At 40.3% G+C, this 20,408-nt stretch overlaps 1 protein-coding gene across 1 annotated transcript in view; it reads right to left on the reverse strand.

The window, feature by feature from the left end:
* Positions 1-20,408, reverse strand: part of cdkal1 (CDK5 regulatory subunit associated protein 1-like 1) — a 292,200-nt gene that overhangs the window by 138,399 nt on the left and 133,393 nt on the right. The gene's annotated exons all lie outside the window — the stretch shown is intronic.

Raw genomic sequence — 20,408 nt, forward strand, 5'->3', positions numbered from 1 at the left:
ACTAATGTTATTAGTGATTTTGTTAGCAATAAACAGGCCTTGTTATCTGCTCTAATTAAGAAATACTCATTAATGTCACTTAACAAGCAATGAATGCAATTAAACAGGAGAGTGAAGTAAAAGATGTTGTCACAGTAGGTCAAATTCAGCTGTTGATACATTGCATGTTAATGACGACTGTCCCTGAGTTGCAAGAGAATATCTGGCAAATCATCACATTTAAAAGGCTGACACCTGCAAATGTTTGGCATTTTAACTTGATAAATGACTTAAAAGTTCAGTTGATTACCAAAATTACCTGTCAATCTACTGATTATTTAAATCTTTTCAGCACTTATTAAAATGTTAAAAACATTTTTTTTTAAACTGTCAGTATGTTACTGCGAATTATATCATTGTATGAAGCAAGGGTTATCTATCAAATAGGGATTATCCATACTGTCTTGAGATTTGACCCAATGTTCGTCTATCAAGATAATGAACTTGTACTGTACGTCATTAAAAGCACACGAGTTGAGCCGAGAGGAAGATGAATGGCTGATGGGGTGCGTGGATTAGAGGACAGGGAGTCTGAGACACAGAGCGTGGGTGGAGTCAAAGGAAGCTATAAGAGGCATATCTCATTTCTGTATGCTTCAGAGACCCCAAGAACTGCAAGGCACTAAGGGCATTACACACACATACGCACGCACGCGCGCGCGCACTCACACACCTCAACACTAAGATTATATATGGAAATTAGTTCCTATTAAAAAGCCATTGAGGTGATAATGGTTAATATCAGCTGTCAAAGAAGTCAAGGCAGTGGACACACACAAAAATGTAGGAACCCAAATATTCTCAAATAGACACACACATAATGTTAGTTGTGTTATTAATCATGCATAATAAGGTTTAATTTAAGGCTGTTGACCCAATTTCCTTACATGCTGTGTGTGTCTGTGTGTGGGTGTGTGTGTGTGTGTGTGTGTGTGTGTACGCCTGTGTGCTTGTGCAGCCACTAATTTGATAAATAATACGTCTGGTCAGTATTTATGCTAATATATTCATGACCCCCCAGCAGGCATCATGTTTGTGTTTGTTAATCACTTAGCCCTGTGTGTGTGTGTGTGTGTGTGTGTGTGTGTGTGTGTGTGTGTGTGTGTGTGTGTGTGTGTGTGTGTGTGTGTGTGTGTGTGCGTGTGTTAATTAAGATAGTGACCCTATGATATACTGTTTGTGTTTATAACTGTATTTGGAAATACAGTGTATGTGTGTGCATGTTAATTTAGTCAGTGGCTTTGTAAACATTATCTTATTATGTAAATGCTAGTATTTTTATGTAAACATATGGGATATTTACTGTTTTAAAGCTTTAGACTAATGACTGTGGTTTGTTTACCAAGTTAACAAGCTGAGGTACAGATAAGCCATATGCAGGGCTCCTGATCCCAATCTGCCCATCCTCCCTCTCACTACCTTCCTGTTCCTCGTTTAGTCCTCTCAAACTCCACATAGCAACACCACTTTCACATATTAACTCTGTGACACTTGGTACTATAGATGGGTTAAACCCACATCAGACGAGGTCACAAGTCACTAGTAAAAACCTGAGTGTTGTCAGTCGCAAGACACTTGGGTTAAGACTGTCTCATTTTAAATTTAAAGTACTTGCAGTGCAGGTCGATAATTGTTATATATGTTGTATTACTTACAGTATATCCCTGACACTCATGAATATACTGTACATACACATTAATGCTGGGACCCTGTTTAGTCACACATTATGCTACATGAGAATTCTACAAAGAGAGAGCAGAGACAAAGATATACAGTACAGTTCCGTAACAAAGGGGCAGGGAGAGGCAGGAAGAAAAAGACGGTGGAAAAGGAGAGGTAAAACGGAGTGAACTGCAAGAGAACTGACCCCTTATAAAAGCTGTTCTTGAAACTGGTTGATTTATGTCACACACACACACACACACACACACACACACACACACACACACACACACACACACACACACACACACACACACACACACACGTTTGTCACTCTCAGGTACCTTACCATGAACACACCATTGTCCTCTCACACACATCCTTTATGATCACACCAGGAGTGGTTTAAAGAGTACAGAAATGTGTGCTTATTACTGTAACAAACAGCTTTACTGAGTGATGGACAATAATATCATCTCTCTCTGAGGATGGAAGCAGCTTTTTGGACTGCGTGAGTGCAGGTAAGCACATTAATCTGTATATCTCATGACAGTTAAGGCTACTACTGCAGACACACAAAGCTGAAAAGCAAAGTCTAGCTACTAGGCAAGGGGCTTAACAGCAAAGCGGACTTCTGCCCCTAACACACATACATACATACAATGGGGGTCGAAGGGAATCAGACATAGGGTTTTCCGCAAAGTGACAGATGTGGTGACAGGCCATCCAGTCAGGCAGAAACACTCAACGGCTTCTTCAGCTGAAGACCGGGAGGGACATCCATTGAGGCAAGACAGAAAAGTGCCAGCACACTCACACTCTCACACACATACAGCAAAATATACAAAACACTTCACAAATTTCAAGGAGTAACTATAATGTGTAAAACATTTCCAACACATTACCCTTCACATTAGCAAACTTAGTTTTACAGTATCCATTAGCTCTGTTAATACACAAAATGTTTCTGAAGTTTAATGTACATCAACTTCAACAAACAAACTGCTTCAACTACAAAACTGACTCTTTGGTGAATATATTTTCCCTTACAATAAATAATATTTGTGAATCATTAAGTGTTACTATCCCAATATTTGATTCAAGGAAAATATCCTCACAGCGCAGGACTCACTGAAGCTAAATGCCACACCACAGCAAGAGGCAGATAGAAAGAGGTAGACAGAGAGATGCACGCTGGAGACATGTCCAAACATGTACCAAACATGTATCGACATGCAACCGACTATGGGAGTAAGTCTGAGTGTGTTTACATGTCATGGCGCAAAACGTGATTCTCTTTTCTTCCTTGTACATGAAAACTCCTCTCTTTTAAACAAGGGTCTGTGTCTATTCTATATGACCAAAACTTTTAGAGCAAAGATGTGTGTCATTCATTTAACAGAGCCCCCACTTTATTCATGTCTTCTTACGTGTGATTTCTGTTCCAAATCTTTTTTCCTCCTCCTCCCCTTTTAATTTCCTCTCTTACTAAACTTCAATTGATTATTTTCTCTTATTTCTTTTACATTTCCCCTAATTGTCTTCTTTTCATCTTACTTTAACCTTTCTGTCATCAAGTCTAGCCATTTACTTTCGCTGTTCAGACTCTGTATTTTTCAGTACTATTTTTAACTATTTCTCTGCTTTGCTCCATTTGTGAACTCTCTTCTGCCAATCGTGTCCATCATGTCAATGTTGTATCATAGAAAAAAAATGCTATACATTCCCAACGCTGTACGAGACTGTCCACTCCATATCATATCCCATAGTCCACACACCATAGTCCAATAAACTAATATTCTAAAATATTAAGACATTAAAACACAATCCCAAAATATATCTTTAGCTCACAAATCAGGATTGATATTTTAGGTTTCAGACAGATCTAATAGGAGCTGGGCGGTCTGAGCAAAAGAAGTAAATAACTGTGGATAAAATGATGGATTCTAACATAAAATATTCAATTGTTTTTGTAACATAGACAATGTAATGGGTCACTATGAGACCCACTAATGAAATGTTTCACTTTATAAATTTCCTAGATTGTTCAGCCATGTACTCATGCTGTGAACTTCCCATTTTACTTCATATCAAAGGTGAGAACAATTAATTCCGTTTCCTCTTCTCCTCTCATGCATATGTTACAGGGAACATAGCCATGCTTTTGTTTGAGCTGCAGCCTTTTCAGGGCTGCTCAGCTGAAACTTGTGTTATGGTGTGTTCATGTGATGTGGAAATTAACAACTTCTCAGACTTGATTCACCCACTCAGACCAATTCCATTCATCTATTCTGGGGCTTAGCATCTAGAAGTAAAGCCATCAGTAGAAACCGAATTTCACCCAAATGTTTAGTTTCTGTGCATTAAAATGTTATTCTATGTCCTGTTGCAGTTTACAGTAAACAAGGTACTCAGAATGCTTAAACATATAGAAATTGAAAAGAAAACATAAAAGAGTTACTTATGTGTGCTGTTGATCAGCAAACAAAGAGAAAAACGTAATAAAGTTTGTACTGTAGTGTTGGATATTCAAATGTATTATAAAATCCTAGATTTTTACATTTAAACTGAAAATAGAGATATTTATCTTCAGCTTAGGCCTGGCAAAATATTTTTCTCTTCCCCATCACAAGAAAAGTAAATCCTGTGGCTGTAGAGTAGCACATGCACAGGAGTAACCCTACACCTACTTGGTTTGGATGACAATGCCAGCTCCCCATCCACTTACTTGATTTGCATATTGTGCATGAACATGCCATCTGATTAAACTGCAGACAAAATATACACAATGAGTAGGCACGGACTCATTATTTGGATAGCATATTGGATGCAGATCAGATTGTAATGTAAGATTCAAATATCACAGGTCTTTAGAAACAAACTAAAACATTAAAACTAGTACAAAAAACAAGTACAAAACTTGCTGCTTACATGAATGCAATCAACATGAGGCTTCCAGCTACGTCAGTTGACTTGCCATCATACTGTAATGTTGCAAAATGAATATGATCAAAACATGCTAAATAAAGCACATTCAGTTCCCATTTTTTGAAGGAGGGAGATAGAAAACTTTGGCTTTAAAAAAATGTCAGTCAGCTCTCACCTATCAAACAATGCTGTATCCACAAGGAAAAGTAATTATTTTGTTTCAGTGTAGTAACATGCCCTTTTGAAACAGATCATCTCCCACATCATCTCTACACACCCACACACACACACACACACACACACACACACACACACACACACACACACACACACACACACACACACACACACACACACCACACACACACACACACAATTGAGAGAGTGCTTTTCAAAGTGCATCATTATCTAGTTGTGTATGAAACTGAGAATTATTATTTTTAGACTGCAGTGTGACAAAACAAGGCTCGTCTGTCAACGGGCAATGCCAAGTACAACCTGAAGCACGGAGAGTTAAAAGTTGAGTTAAAACAGTTTGAGGGAACATTTACTAGAGGACATACTCAGTAGTTTCCAGCATTTGCACACCATTTCCCTGAGCAAGTGTCCGTCTCTTTGTGTGCATATGTATCTGTTTGTGCGAGTATGTGCATGTGCATCAGCTGTCCCCCCGTAGCCCTTTTATGTCACCCAACACCAGGGGCTCCTGGCTGTGGCTACGGGTGGTCCACTATGTGAGAACTGGTTCCTGCAGGGGGTGTGAAGAGACCCCCTGATGGTATCAAAATATATACCACGGGGGGACAAACAACACAAACACACACAAGAACACCACTTTCTAGATATACTCCCAGAGATTTTTGCAAAATGAAGGCAGTTTCTTTCATAATGTCTGTCATTGCTGTTAGTTTCCAAGATAAGAATGATTGGGATGATTAAACAGGACAGGTATGTCATTAAAAAGGAATTTGCAAGGGTGGTAATCCTTGGGAAACCCGCAATTTTGATCCTTGGTGTCACCATTAGATTGAGAATTGATTCTTGATTCAATAAACAAAAAATAGGAACTATATTCAACTTCCTACTCCAATTCACAGTGTGCCCAACTGCTCGCCTAACTTTATGTCTTTAGTTCACTGATAGCAATACAGAACAGAACTGGCAGTAGGCTAACTGCTCTAGATGAAGGTCACAGTCTGCTAAATAGAAAAAAAAGAAATAAGTGTGTGGGGGTACACCGTTTTTATTATTATTTCAAAACATGTTACAGTCTTCTGTCTGTATGAGAATAATTAAATAAAAGTAATTTACTGCACAACACTGCTGGCGGGAAATGTCTTTTAGCAGAAGTTGGTCTTCTTGTTCTGCAGTAAAAAGAAGTGCCCCACTGTGCTGTTACTGATCCTAACGTTTTGTCTAGCAGTGGAGAACTCCCTCTCTGCTGTTTCACAATTACCATTGAATCTATTGTTAGCCAAAATGCTGTATGGGCACCGATCGTTAATGAGACAGACTACGGAGGGAATTATTTTCTCTAACCTTTTAGTTGTCGTTTGACTATTCTCGCAGGCCAGTAAGTAATTAGGTAAACTTAAGAAATGAATGTGTATAAATATCTGTCTGTGTATTTCAGAGCCTAAAGCCTTCAATAGTGAGACCGGCGCACACATTCTAACATTGTGTAACAGCAATAAAACACTAAAATACAGTTTTCTACATATCATGAGACAACTTCATCATACAATTAACTTACATAAATGAAGCATAAAGAAATGCTGATGCAACTAACTGGAAAGCTTACAGTACATTTTGCTGCCGTGTTTCCCTGTTCATTCAGCTGAACGGGAGATCAATGACTTGCTGATGGTGTGCGCCTTGAGAAATGATCTGGGGTTTAGCCTTTCAAAAGCAATGTTTTTATCTATCCATCTGAATTCAGGTAATAGTGATTCAACATCAGAAAGTAAAATAAGTGAGAGAAAGATAAAAAGAAAAGAAAGAACAGTGGTTGATAAAGGAGAGAGGAGTTACACGCAGACACTGAGACTGCGAGAAAGAGTGACAAATCATGTGAGGACATGAGTTGAAGACTAAAGGGAGACTGATAAGACAAACAGGTTGTGATAAGTTTAGAGACATGTACAAAAAAAGAGATGGGGCTAGTAGAAGTGATTTGAATCAAAATAAAAAAAGATGAGAATGCGAGGGAGATGGAATTGATTGAGAGTGAGAGAAGATCAAAGAAGGTGAAGTCGTAATAACAGAGGTAGAGAGGAAAGTGGGGAAAGAAAAAAAAACATCATGGGGAGTGAAGTGATGGAATGGATTCAGACAGGAAAACAAACACCACAGCAAAAGTAGGGCAGTTGCATAATGTTTTAGATTGAGCAGGACCAAATAATCTCAATATCTGCTTGACTTTCCATTTATTTGTCTTCTCAAGGGGCTATCCTCTTTAAAAACAAAGGGGAAAGCTCGCTCAATAAGGTTACTACATTTTTATTCAATACTGTGAAAAGGCTAGATAAGGGAACTTAATCAAAATATCTTTTCAACAATGTACAACTGCTGTTTCCATCGCATTCTCTTTCAGTCTCACTCCTCAGGCTTCCATCAGTCTGTCTCTCATGATTCCTCTCTCTTTTACAGGTAATGAGTAGAGTTGATCACAACATTGATGTGAGTTTCAGGTTAATTACAGGTAGAATAACCAATTAATTGTGATGTGTGTGTTAAGAGAGTGTACATGTGATGTGTGTGGTAAAATACAGGAGAACTTAGAAAACTAAGAACAGAGAGAATTAGTTCCCATTGGGCTTGTATGTCAGACTATTATTTAAATGAGTTATCTTTAAACCAAATGTACATGTGATTATAAATGTGTTAAATATTTCTGTATCAGTACATGGTAAGTCAAAAGACTGGCTGTTTATACTAACATTTGCAGTAGAAAGGAAGGTGTTTCTCCATAAAGATAATTGGTTTTGTCCATTGTATATGTCCAATATGTCCATTGTTTAATTGGTATAATGTAAACTAAGAGTAGATCTATAAATTCAGTCTAATGAAACATGGGATAGAAAGAGATATTTACAGAGGTGACATACTGTAAGTGCATTCAATTATGGATATGTTTATTGCCATGACAAACCCTACTTTAATCATCAACCTCTTGCTGATCTGAAGCAGTCTTTGCGGAAATCTACAGTACACAAATATGCCACGTGGCAGAAACTTTAATCCATGCAAGTATCTAAAGGGCATTCTTTTTTGACACTGCCAAAAAGCTGAAAGGGTTCAAACAAAGGACTGTGTAGATTAAACGGCCCAATTAATCTCTCCTCCTCCAGCCTCTCAAAATCCTAGTCTAGACTTCAAAGCAGACACAAACTTTGAGTCTTGAGCCACTTGCAGCTTTTTTTTCCTTCTTCCCTTTACATTGGTCTGTGTGTTTCATGACTCATTTAAGTTTATGGAAACAACCTTGTAGTCATGTAGTTATTTCCAATTGTAGTTACTGGTTATGAACCAGTCAGTGCAAAGACCAAAGGCTTCCCTGTGTTCCTGGGGGATATATATTTAAAAAAAAAAAAAAAAAAAAGTGAAGGAAAAAAAAACTCAGCAGAAATGGGGCTTAGTGCAAGGACTCTATTATGTCAGTCTCCTTGTTTTGAGAGAAAGATATGGGGTACCAAAGTTTGAAATGTGAAAGCAACCAAAAAAGCAGTGCAGAAAGATAGGATGGGACAAGAGAAGGAGAAACCGATTGAAGTTGTAGAGATTAATAGAATGCTTGGGCATGAAAAAGGGAGGAAAACATGGCATATACAGAAAATAATGGTTGCTTAGAAGATCAGCAGCTTAAGGTATAAAGTGATACACAATGTAACCCTGACTTAATACATCTGCCCCTCCCTGTTTACTGAATATGACGTAACAATACGCAAAAAACCTAACAAGTATAGTTTTATTTTGTTTGGTTTTTAACAGGGTTGACACATGCAAAAATATCACAGGATGATTGAAAGGGAACCTCTAAAATAATTGTGGAAATTGTTTCTTTGAGTGAGCAATCATTACAAATATTTACTAGGCTACTGTAACAAAGTAGAGGGTGTTTTTTCTTATCTTTTGTGACTCGCACGGACTAACAAGATGGAAGTTGGTATGTAGACAACAGAGCAGTAGTGTGCTTCACAGCTTGGGAAAGGGAACACTTATACACAGTGGTGTTCGGGGAGGAAGAACTAAAAGCCAAATGTGAGTCAGAGGACTTACAGCAGTTAAACATTTCAACAGGCACAAGCCTACTCTTGGTGTGTGTGTGTGTGTGTGTGTGTGTTTGTGTGTGTGAGAGAGATGTGTAAAGTCATACAGACGATAACAAGGCCAGTGAGCCGAGCACATGGTCTGGGTGTGAACCTAAGTGTCCTACTGCCACCTATTGACTGAAGGTAAAACTGCTCTCCCCTCCCCCACACAGGGTTGTGCAGAAGGAAAACACGCATGGCCTTTTTTGTGAAAGACAAAAAACATAAAAGAGGAGCAGAAGAAGAAGAAATATGTAATGACAGGAAGGAGTGAGTAAGTAAAGGGAAGAACGATGTTAAATGGAGAGAGAAATGTATATTTAGACTCCTGTCTTTCTTTCGGTACCTTAAAAACACCTTTGGGATCTGTTATACATCTTCATCTGTTGCTCAGGTCCACTTCTGCTGTTCTTTAGCGGTTTTAATTTATTTATTCATATGCCCTCAGGCTATTAAGTCCCATAGTGGATGTAGCTCTCCTACACTTTAGTTAAGTGTTAAAAGTTCTAGATTTAGTATAGGGCTTTTACGTATACAGTAGTTGAGTACAGGGGTAGTAAAATAGGGCACTACAACAGCGGAACTATGTTAAAGAGTAGTAGTTAGTTCTTGGAGTTAAAACAGCAGTAAAAGTAGGTATACAGCTGTAGGTATACTGTACATTTAGCAGTATAACAGCAGTAGTACTACAAAGTTTGGTGTTTATTAAAGGCTTTAACATATTCTGATATAGTGAAGTGGAGAAGGGAGGGAGGAGAGGTGTGGACACAAGTTCACAGAGGACAGAGCAGATGGTGTCTGCTGGACTTACACAATCTCACACACACACACTGGTGACATAATAGCAGCATGCCAGGTGTGCAGTTGGTGGCCTGCAGTCTGGCATTGGCTTTGACTGTGTGTGTGTGTGTGTGTGTGTGTGTGTGTGTGTGTGTGTGTGTGTGTGTGTGTGTGTGTGTGTGTGTGTGTGTGTGTGTGTGTATCCCGTGCTCTCTTTGTGTGAAAGGGGCCCCCTATTCACTAGTCGCTGCTGCCAGCTTGGCACTAAATCACAGAAGACGGTACACACGCTCAAACACACACATGCATGCACACACACCACCCTCTCTTGCCTTTCTGTCCAGCCTATGGACAGAATGAATGAGGTCAAACAATAAGACAGAAGCAGAGAAACAAATGAAGGACGACAACAGTTTGAACTTTAAGAGAAAGTGAAAATAACTGTTCTCTCTTTTTTTAGTGTCTGAGTGTCATCCCACCAGTGAGTGGACTAAAACTGAGAACGCGCGCACGCACGCACGCACACACACACACACACACACACACACACACACACACACACACACACACACACACACACACACAGAAACAGCATCATGGTCATGCATAATGAGTAGTGGTAGAGGTGAGACTGCAGCTGGGTTGTTTAAACCTTGCCTGAAGAGATTGCCTGAAGAAACACTAGACACATGCCTAATCTTGGTGTGGGTGTGTGTGTGTGTGTGTGGGTGGGTGTGTACTTTATATGCTATGTATAACGTTCATGTGTGTTTAAAGACAGGCGAGTAGTAGTTAAACAGCTTAGAAGTCTGCTCTGTATCAAGCTAGTGACAATAATGACACAAACAATGAAGTATTTACACAGAGACAAGGAGAGAGATATATCAGACACAAGCAGTAACAAGCAGACTGAGAGGTGGACGACAGCACAAACCGAAGGTTTCTGTACTCTATCTCAATTGTGGCTACCATGAATGATAAACATAACCTGTGTACAAATGGTTTTCAATCACTCCCCAGCAACTTGCCATGGCAGCAGCACCGCCACCTACACTACCAACCTGCTGTGGTAAGGTATGTCAACCTACAACATACATACTGGCAGATGCACTACATGTTGATGAATATTACATGGTTGCAATAAGCCAGCACACAGAGCACAAATCATCAGACCAAGTTGTGACCTTATTGGCTCTTCTGGGTCTATCGAGGCAGATATTTTCATATCTTCTTACGTTTCAAAGCAAGAAAAGCTGAACCAACGCAAAAAACGTATTAATTTTCACTGGGATTGTGTAATTATAAACAATAACTTATCAACAGAGCGATTTGACAAAATCACAAAATTATCTACAAGAATTTAAAGTTGATTCACACCGTTTTGTTTGTCAAAGAGTATTATCTGAATTTTGACAAAGTGACTAAGTATTAAAGACCACCAAAAGACTGATCCAAATCTCCCTGTTAAACTACAGATTGTTCACCATAAAAGTCACAGTCCAAAGTCTCACAGTGTTCTTAATACGCTGATAAAGAATTATACACCATAACCACAACAGTATCTAGAAGCTTCCCTGAGTCTGTTGGATACTTTCACATAATCTTGCTGCCAGCACAAGCCTGTCTTCTGTACAAACCATTTATTTGGATGTTTAAATGTTTAATATATGACTGACATTGGAGGCTTCCTGCAAACTCATTTGAAGTTTGGGTTGTAGGAGTGGAAAGAAAATCTCAAACCTTCTCAGTGTTGCGCTTCTTCCGCAGAGCTAAACTGGGAATTGAATTAAGTGTGATGTTCGACGCATAAAATGACCCCTATATTTTAACAAATTGAGTCAAGAAATGGAAGACTTGTTATCAGCTTACAATGCTTTGGTGACATATGCTTGAACTCTGGTGCGTGTGTATATGTGACTGAGGTCTGTTTTGAGTTTATTGGCTACACAACAGCTAGATTATGAAAAACTGTTACTGGAGTCTGAACCATTGCTCAGTGCAGAAGAGCACACATGGAGATACTTCTGTCTGTGTGAAAAATATCAGCAACTTATCGGCCTGGAGGAGATTCAGAAAATCCATTTTTAGCTTCTCTGTGAGAGTCTTCCCAGAGGATAATGAATTTGACTGCTTCCACACACACACACACACACACACACACACACACACACACACACACACACACACACACACACACACACACACACACACACAGGAAATTTGTGTTAGTGCTTGCATGCTCAGCAGTTTTCCACATGGTCTTTCCAATAGACAGCGCTTTGATGGTGGTGACTCAACCATAATCAATGTGGTCCTATCAATATTTCAGCCTCTCTGCTCATCTGCCAGTGTCTCTATTTCCACTGTTGCTCATCTCTCAATCAATGAGAGGCAAATTAGAGGTGAGCTTTCTTATAATCTTCTTACCTTCATCTCTTTTACTTGAATAAATACCAAGTATACAATTCACATTGGCACATATGCATACAGATCTGCACCTATAGGTTGTCCTATATGCAGAAAAAATAACTGATTATGTTTACAGCTACTGAACATGTACACCCACACGTGGTTTGACCCTGTAAATCTCTGAAATGACACATTACATTGCCTTATTCTCAATAATCGAATGCTGCTGTGATGGCTGACTGTTCTCACAGGCTTCATTTACCTTTCTGGTAGTTTAATCTCAAATAATCTAATCTTTAATCTAAACTTGAACACCCAACCTGGAGGGACCACTGACCCAGAGGATCGTTCCTGGCAAACTTTGGCAGCCTCGTCTGTCCAAGTGTCATGTCGCTGCAGCAGCAGAGGTAAACAGGAGCTGACACCTGTCACAGATGTTGGAGCTAGCCAACAAGCTAGCCCACATATCTGTCCGTCTATCTGTGGCTACCTGTCATATGTCATCGAGCTGGAGCCAGAAAACTAAGCAGTGTCATTTCTGCTAATATCTGTGCTTGACACTGATGCCATCAGTCATGTGGAAATGAGAGGGGAAAAAAACAGATGACATCTGTGAATATAAGTGGATATGTTTGCCTTCAATGTATGATGTTATCATAAAAAGGACTTACACTGTAAAAAGAGTAAGTTTAATGTGCAAAAAAGTACAGTAGCTCATGTTGAATGTTGCCATACAAGCATAATATTGCATTTTCACTGGTTTTGCTTAAAATCTAGTGCATCAAACATTTTAGATAACGGGAGAAAAGCACCAGCTGTCAGGTATAGAAAAAAAGGAAAACTGGTGAGACGAGGTTTCAGTTGTGTGTTGTCATTATGCCATTACTTGCTAGAGCCCAAAATTCAAGCTGTGTTGTAATGGTTGAGACGCATGTCGCACACTAATGTAGTGTGTCATGTGGGAGTGATAGCAGTGTGTCTGTATCTATGAAGCGTCACGTCCTGTTTTCGACGGGGCCATTTCAAAAACACCCTACTGACAGTTTAAAATGACAAGACGACAGCCACAGTGGGGGGTTTGAGGACCACAACAAAAATACAGAGCTCTCTCGTACAGAGTACACCTGGCACCCCACTCTGTCTGACTGGTCCCTTGCCTCCGGTCACATTTCTCAGGCAGCCAGCATGTTTACAGGACAGGGCATCTGCAGGGTCCAGAGGTTAAAGCCTTTTTAAAGATGTTTTGAATACTACCTTGAATGTGAAAGGAGAAGGCAGCCAATTTCCAAATAAACATATAACCTACTTTAGTACACATTAATATTAAAGTAAAGCATTGTACTGCAGTGTTGTGGCTGCTCTGTACTGCACAGCAGAAACATCTCATGAGGCATTCATTTATATTGGAACTGAACATTTGTCATAGCAATTCCCCAGACAGACACACACACACACTTAATTAAAGGCTTGGTCATACATCATCATGCGTCATCACACGACTGAGAGCAGCATTTGGTAGAATTTATTTTAGTTATTGTTGTACTCACAATTTGAAATTGCTGCTCTCCTTGATGGGAGACATGCCTCATATTACAAAGTCCCCTTGTCAGTTAAGCTAATTCACTGACAAGGGGACTTACCGAGGTTTTAAAAAAACACAATGTCAAAAAAGACTTCACTAAAACAGCAAAAACAAATTGCAATCACATACAAAAGCCATACTGATCAGTAGAGTTGGGTCCTGTAACATCTTTACCTCTCCCTACCTCCCTCTCCCTTCCAACCTCCAGCCTATCAGTCACCACGGCATAGAGAACGCTGGTGTGTATGTGTCTCAAAGAAGACAGTGTAATCAGACCGCGACCACTTTCAGCTCACCATTATATTATTTTGCCGCGAACGTTGTCTGCGTGGAGTTTTGAAAAGTGCGACCACACTTGCAACCACTTATCGGCACTGACCTGACTCACTGTGACTTAACAAGCTGCAGAGGAGACGTAGTCTCGCTCTGTCACCACTGCAGCAACGCTCTCTGTCAAACGTGCGGAGGAGAGGACAGAGAAGCTCGTGCTTACGCGCACCGACATATGGCACCGATTGATTTAACGTGAATTGGTACTGGGTAGTACCGATGTAATTCGGTCTGTACCCTTAAAAGTATCGAGTATAATTTGGAGATAACAGTACCCAATACTGCAATTTTTAGGTTTTATAGATAGATTGGCATATTATGGCACAAAGTTTAATATAAATACTACCACTACTGTTGATCTCAAAGAATGGGACAGACCAAAGAAAGGAAGACAGAGGGGAACAGAAATGTAGTGAGGAATGACAAGGGCCATAAAAGAGAGACAGAAGAGCAACAGAAAGAAGTGAGAGATGACAGGAAGGGTAAGGAAAAAGTATGAAGACAGATGTTTAAGTTTTGAGGACTAGAGAAAAACGACAAGGAGAAGAACAGTCATTAGTTTGATGGCAGACTGCTGGTGGATGGAGGTTGTTCAACTTCTATATCCTGTATTCACCAAATGGAGATGATGATCTACCCACCCAGAGGAATATGGTAAAACATTTCTCTACTTCTGGCTGTTTCACACACACCTAAAAATACACACTTCTGTGCAAACACACAGACCAGCCCACACTTAATCACTGTTTCCCAGCATGACACTGACATGCACAAAACTATGCATATGAACCCCTACACTCTCCACCCATATACTCACACACCCACAACCTTGTCATTTCCTATGACATCCTCAGCCTCCATTACCTGCATACATTAACAAACCTCTCTGATGTTAAAAATCATACATTTGAATAATTCAGATTATTTTGAAAGCTGTGCACTCACTTACTCTCTCTTTTTTCCAGATGGAAAGAGAGCCATTTACCTCAAATCGCATTTGAATAAATCCCATAAATCCTTTCAAAGTTCCCTGAGATAAACCAATCAAATACCCACAACGCTGGCTGACTGGCCAATCAAAATTAGCATTCATACTTGCAGCCTTTTTTTATTCAAAAGACATTAAATAGCAAATCGAATTGCATGGCCTATTTGTGAGGCTCAATTTGTTTGAGATAAGAAAAAGGTGGTTAATAGAGTGAGAGCGAGAGAGAAAAAGGGGCATTGCTGCAGTGCCATAATGTAATTCCACACCTAACAAAAATATTTGATGGAGTAAACAGTGTGCCTTTAGTTCATAAATGTAGTAGATGATTCTATTTGTTCACCAAAAGAGAAATGTATTATATGTGACAGACAAAAAATACATTAGATGGCCAAAGGGTGTGGACTTCCAATTATTCATGAGACAAAACCTGCTTATCACACTCGCCAGTGAGTGTGTATGTCTGCGAGAAGCTATTACAACATGGTCAACAAGAATCGGTGAACTAGGTTGGCCAACTGTGTTACTGTGTTGGGCACTAAGAGAGTGTGAGTGTGAGTGTGTGTGTGTGTGTGTGTGTGTGTGTGTGTGTGTGTGTGTGTGTGTGTGTGTGTGTGTGTGTGTGAGAGAGTGTGTGTGTGTTTTTTTTTTGTTTATGTGAGATGGTAGAGTTACAAAGAGGGTACAACAAGAAAATAAGCATGTAAAAGAGTTCTGTACATGTCAGGAGGGGCTAAAACTGACCAGTACAAAAAGTACAAAATATTGAAAAAGGTTTAATAACTTAAGGATTTTGATTGTATCCATCATTGAGGACAGTGGGTAGATAGTTAAACCTCATAGCTTCCCTCACTCATTATCCATCTCTGTCTCCGCCTTATAGTCTGTAAATCATTCAAGTGTAGACCCCAACAACCTAAATAATTTTCGAGCAATTTCTAATCTACCTTTTTTCTACAAAATCACAAATGATCTGTTGGCAGACCCTGGACTCTTATCTTTACTCATCCTCCTGGACCTCAGTGCAGCATTTGATACCATTTCTCATCACATCCTCCTTGACAGATTAGTGTCTATTGGTGTCACTTCACTTACCTGGTTCAAATCATATCTCTCCGGCTGCTACCAGTTTGTCCAACTCAGCCACTTCAAATCACAGCTTTCCCCAGTTATGACTTGTGTTGCCTAAGGTTCAGTTCTAGGTGTCTACTGTTCATCATCTATGTCCTTCCACTCGGTCACATACACAAAATGTGGTATTTTTTATTGCTACATGGACGACACTCAGCTCTAAGTATCTGTCGACCAAGCCCAACACCGCCCTCCCACCATTTTCACCCTCTGACCGCCTCCTAGAAATCAAATCCTGGTTCACTCAAAATGTCCTTGAACTTTACTGCAATCAAACTGAATTTCTCCTCGTGGGCACCAAGTCCACTCTGGCAAAATGCAACAACTTCTCACTTACAGTTGACAACTCCTTAGTTTCCCCTCCCCCCATGTTAAGAGTCTGGGTGTCTTCCTTGACAGTACTATTATTCGAATCTCACATCAATAATATTGATCGGTCTGCCCATTCCCACTTAAGCAATATCAACCGTCTCCGTCCGTCTCTCACACTGAAAAGCACCACCATTCTTCAGTGTTTCCTCTATGTTGATTTGACCGTGGCGGCCCCCCACGGTATCAGAAATAGGGCTGCATTGTTAGAGTGCATGTCGGAGAATAGCGCGGACACGCGCTTTACACCGCGAGCGGGCACGCGCGTCACTCGGCAGAAAAAGGGAGAAAGAAAGAAAAAAAAAAAAAAAGACGCTGTCCCGATGGTAAGCCAGTTGAGATCGTGTGTGTACGTCCTTGAGAACTGTAAGTCGTATAACTTAGGTTGTCAGTTCATTGTTAGCTGGGGATTTTCGTTGTTTGTGTTCTTCACCTGCTAGCTAAATTGCACGTGGCTGTTGATTCGATATAATAGTGATTGCTCAACGCCCTTGCTCATGTTTGTATTTTAGGTGCATTATTTACATGCTGAAGTAGTTACACTGCATTAAGATAATGTAATTAATAGTGGGTTTATTGTTATTTGCTACAGAATGCTCAACCTATATGTCAAGATCAAAGTTTGCCTATATAGTAACTCAAAAAATGCCGTTCAATCACAACTGAAAATATGCCTCATTGTGTGTGTGTGAATAAATATATTAGTTTGTGTTGCAGCGAAGTGTCAGGGGCCGTCCACACGGAAATGTTTTTTTGTGCAAACGCACATGTTTTCATCGTTTGGGCCGACCGTCCAGACGATTCCTGCAAACGCACTGCCTGAAAACGCACTTTTTTGAAACCAGGTCTCAGGGTGAAAAAATCCGAAAACGGCTCTCGTTTGGCTTCGTATGGATGGTAAATACGGATCTGTATCGATGATGTCATCGCCACACCCCTCTTTTACACCCTCTCCCACGGCCGCTGACACACACAACTGCGGTGAAGCTAAGCGAGCATGTCCCATCTCCATGGTCAAACCAGCTCACTTCATCTAAATACTCTGCTCCCTGACCCTTCCCTCTGGATTCTACACAAGATATATTGCTAACGTTATGTAGCCAACGTTAAACATCGCTAAAGTAGCTGACCGCTCCAGCAGCGAAGTAACGTTAACGTTAGCTGCTATGGCTATCTGTTTATAAAGTGGAAGTAGATAACTTATCAACTAGCTAGCTAATCTGTCTGCTTATCAACTCCCTGAACGGATTATAGTAACTTTTTTACCACGGCTTATTGTAGAAAGGCTACTGCAAGAAAAACGTATAGATTATTAAAAAGACATCATTCATGGATCATTGATATTTGTTTGACTGCCGATGTTAGAGCTAGCGAACGTTAGCGCGCTGCAATCATGCAAAATAAAAAGCAATCCAACAGCACATTATACAACGTAAACAAAGACACGTTTTCTTGCGGCAGCCTTTATAAAATGAGCAGTGCTGAAAGATATTATAGTCCACGGATGTATTAAGAGAAAATGATAATCTAGCTAGTCATGTTATGATGGGAAGTGAAAGTGACTATGCTCTTCTTCTCCGTTTTTTTGGGTAAATTTCTGTAGCAGAAACAGCGCCGCCTATAGGCCTGGCATATGAAGAAGCGTATTGAGTCATTTACAAGTGAATTTGTTTGGACGCAACTATTCTTGAAACGAATCCAGGGAAGACGGGTAAAAAAAAGATCGTTTTGGTACGTGTGGACGGGGCCTCAGTTCCGTTTCATGGGGGAGGGGGGTTCGGACCTGCCCCCACTGCTAAAAAAAATCCTAAAGGAAACACTGTTCTTGTTAATGCACTGGTCACCTCCCGTTTTAGATTACTGCAACTCTCTCCTCTCTGGTCTCCTACTCCTCCATAAACTTCAACTGCTTCAGAACGGAGCTGCCCGGATCATCACCAGATCCCCATCCATCGAACACATCACCCCTGTCCTTCAACAACTCCCTATCAAACACCACACTGACTACAAGATGATCCTCCTTTCTTCCACAGCTCTCCACAACATGGCACCTTCTTACCTCTCTGACCTCCTCCACAACTAGACCCCTACCCATACTCTTCGCTCTTCCTCCTCCATGCTCCTCACCACACCTCCTACACGGCTGTCTTCCATGGGTTCCAGAGCTTTACCAGCCCAGCAGCCCCCCCACCATAGTGCGTAGTTTCTGTCGTCCCCATGAGGAATTCTAAGTAATGACAACAACACTGTCGGCGCGTCCACATGATACAAGCCTTACGTGATCGTGCACGCGCCCCCACCCCTCCTCCACGCAGTTGCTTGTAGCCAAGGAGGACACGGAGGATTGAAAGAAACATGATGGACTCTTCAGAAAAGGTAATAATCTTCACTCGAGCTTCCGCGCAGGAAAGTCACCGGACGCCACAATCTTCTGAACATAGCCATACTGAGAAATCCAGAGAGAGTTGTGTGGAGCTGATAGTCTTAATTAGCTTTGTAGCAACTCATTTGGCAATGGCTTGAACGTAACGGACATTCAATAATCAAAAAGTTACACACTAAAGCTTTAAATCATGACAGGCTGTAACCTCCAGCTTCCTCTGTTTTGAAAACAACCAACTGTCTCTGACACTCGTGTTTCCTGCATTTTAACGGATTACGCACACACGCACGCGCACACCCTTTATATCTGATCTCCAAACTGAAGTTCCTGCTTTGTGTTCTATAACTACAGTTAACCAATGTCAAGTTTATTCCAAGTTTGAATGAACATGCAAATTGTTGAAGAAGGATGTTGGTTTTGTAACCAGGGTTCAATTGATTCATTTAGTCATTCATTCATTTAATGAATACCGTATAGGGTTGCCGTAAAACAAGTACTGTGAAACAACACAGTCTTCCCAAACATACCAGTATGCCACGCAACTTCTCTAAAACAAGTGAAAAGGGAAGGTGTATCTTCATCCTGCACTGTCACCCACATCTAAAACACACACAAACACACACACACACACACACACACACACACACACACCAAGGTTCAAGCAGCTGGTGAGTTTGGTGAGTTTGCCCTTGACTGCCCACCCCCGGGCACTGCAGTGGCATGGATGCAGCTGTTTTAAAGAGTTCTGGATAGGATTTAGAAAGCCATGTCCTTGTCAAGGGCATGTTCATGTTTTTCATTACCCAGATATAAACTCAGTCTGTATTCAGACAGACAATAACAACAGCAACGCAAAGTCGCCTTGACTCGCTTTGTATTGTTTTATTTCCTCTGCCTAGCAAATGGAAAAAATAGGCATATTTTAATTAAGATCGGCACAATGTGATTTAATTCCTTTGGCCTCTCTGTCTGTAGCAAGTAGCCTGCATTTCAGGAAAATATTTGACCAGAACTTTTCCCACTTGACCCGTAATATGAAACCTCATAGGTCGCATGACCGGCATGAGTCATACAAATCACCACTTTATAATGTTTTTAAGAGTTTGTCAGCATGAATCTCTGGACAACTGAATCCTGAGAGCCCGTTGCTCAAAGCATTGCCTTTAAGAGTTCAGAAAATGAAACCTTAAAAACAGGCTACTTGCTACTGTAGCATCAGCCATTAAAATAATGCTGTTCATCAGCTGACTCATTTGCTTTTATAAGTGGGAGGTCTCTAAAGTACATGTCTGACAGCTCTCAGGGATAAGGTCTTTCTTTGTATACTGACACTGAATAAACAAGCTGTAAATTTGAACAAGATTTAATACACAGCTCTTCTACAATGTCCATGGTCAAATTTTAATCAAATGTTAATAGGAGGAGATAATTGATCTTGGCATGTGGTAAAGTACTCGGGTAATGAATTCCATTCAATACTCTTATTTGTGTATTAGTTTC

The sequence above is a fragment of the Perca fluviatilis genome, chromosome 7 (assembly GCF_010015445.1).
Source record: "Perca fluviatilis chromosome 7, GENO_Pfluv_1.0, whole genome shotgun sequence".
Classification (NCBI taxonomy): domain Eukaryota; kingdom Metazoa; phylum Chordata; class Actinopteri; order Perciformes; family Percidae; genus Perca; species Perca fluviatilis.